Source organism: Grammomys surdaster, unplaced genomic scaffold, assembly GCF_004785775.1.
Source record: "Grammomys surdaster isolate TR1022 unplaced genomic scaffold, NIH_TR_1.0 125612, whole genome shotgun sequence".
NCBI classification, from domain to species: domain Eukaryota; kingdom Metazoa; phylum Chordata; class Mammalia; order Rodentia; family Muridae; genus Grammomys; species Grammomys surdaster.
In genome coordinates this window covers 2,285,678-2,287,905 of record NW_021620455.1, presented here as the reverse complement: position 1 = coordinate 2,287,905, position 2,228 = coordinate 2,285,678, and positions in this window count along the sequence as shown.

Sequence of the window (2,228 nt, the reverse complement as noted above, 5' to 3'; positions counted from 1 at the left end):
TCCTGGGGATTCAACAGCTACTGAAGCTGAATTCTTTTCAATGGCCTCTCCTGGCCTTTCATAAAGCCAAGCTCCACATGCTATCAGTGACTTCTTATGCCTTCAAAACCAATACCACCTGCATGACTTATGACCACCATGTTTGGCTGCCAAAATGAGGTATCTTCTGTTTGCTGATCCTTACAAGAATGCTTCATTACTTACAAGAAGCCTTCATCTACTGTTGGTCTCCTCTTAATCACAGCTGATCCTTTAGGTGATCAGTCTCCACTGTCTCAGAAAAGTAAAGGTTTTATTTCAGTGGTTTTGGTCTCTTGCTAATCAGAGCTGATTGTTCAGCTTTGGCTGATCAGATCCTATAGAATCATCATACAAAAGACCTGGTAGAGTCTGCTTCCCTCTGAAACTTTACAAGCTAGGGTTACATTGTCTGTATAACTCCAAGCTCCTACAGTACAGCCCACTGAGCCCTCAACAATCATGTTCTTCCACAATCCTCCGACAAACAAAATGGTAAGGTCTGCCGCAACAATACCCAACTCTTGGTACCAACTTGTCTACATTAGAGTTACTAGTACTATGATGAAACATCCTGACCAAGCAACATGAGAGGAAAGGGTTTATTTGTCTTACATTTCCACATCACTGTCCACCACTGAAGTAAGTCATGACAGGAGCTCAAACAGGGCAGGAACCTGGAGGCAGAAGGTGATGCAGAGACTGTGGAGGGATGCTGCTTACCGGATAGCGCATCATGGCTTGCTCAGCCTGCTTTCTTATAGAACTTATAAAACTAGCCAGCATAATAAGCAACACTAAAAGTCTTTTGAGAAGTCCATATGGAAACAGTACAGTACATCATTCTTAAAATATATTCATATATAGATACAAAAAGAATTTATATGGAGTTATCTTATAATGAGGGGTGGGCAAAACTTCAATTAGATAGCAAATGCTATCAAATAAAACTCTTGTACCAGAACTGGCTTACCGCTTTCAGAAATGTTAGTCACTGGGTGACATTGACACTCAGACCTTATAGGCTATTGTTATTGTTCTTGGTTGTCTTCCAGAATGTGACGTTAAGATCCTACTGCTGGAAATACCACTTAACTTGAACCATAATTGTGGAGAAATCAAGTGTATACAGACCTGAAAGCTTTATTGCTACTTGCTAGCTTTTACAGTTCTGGAAGATGCTATGCACATTACTTGTGGGAAAAAATGTGATCAGTTTCATCCAACTCTGGACCCTATGAGCCTTAACAACCTGCTTGGCAAGATATGGCCACAGATGCAATAGTGACACAAATATAATGAGGTAATCAACTACATCCTGACTGAATTCAAACCCCACTTCACTAGACGGAACCCATACCTGATACTGTTAACAAGACCAAGAACTTGTGCCTAGAAAGATCCTAAGTTTAAGAAAACCTTACCATTGATTTCCTACTAAATGGACCTAGTGTTCGAGGGTCTTCTACTGCTTTACTGCCGTATGAATAGGTAAGTCCATCATACAGCCCTCAGCAGAGAGGTTTCTTCTTGCAGTAGATAAGAATTAGCAGAAAGGCTTCATACTGGTCAATGAGAACAGAATACAAACTTTGGGGTGCTCAGACCTAAACGGGAGGTTTAGATCACACACCTTTCCTCAAGACTTAAAAATATTCATGGATGAGGGGAGTAAAGAATTTTGTAAGATCTAGAGGTGGTAGATGACTTCATTTAGACAGAAAAATAAGTTCTAGGGCTCTGTATGTAAGAGTGACAAGCTCTACAATCATCTCTTATGTATTTACAAACAATGAGAAGAGATGAGCTCAAAGCCTGACAAGACAGAGATGACAAAGTCACAGAAACAAACTTACTTAGAACAAACAGACTTTACTTATAATATGTATAAACCATGCTGAAATAGCAACCTATGACCCATCAACATATACAGTGACTTGTATTACAAATACCAGTATTGATCGACATCATTCATGACAGCTATTGTTACTCATGATACCAATTCAGAAAAATATATCACAAAAAAGCCAGATATAACCAGACAATGATATAGATGGGGTTCAAAGTTTAAGATGTGCAAAATAGCTGTTAACAATAAAGTTATATGTGATCATGTAGAAGGAAATGCACTTAAAAGCTGATCTGTAGAAGATGCATATCTGTGTTACTTTCTAATTTTTGTGCCCTGATAAGGTGTATGGGACTTCTAG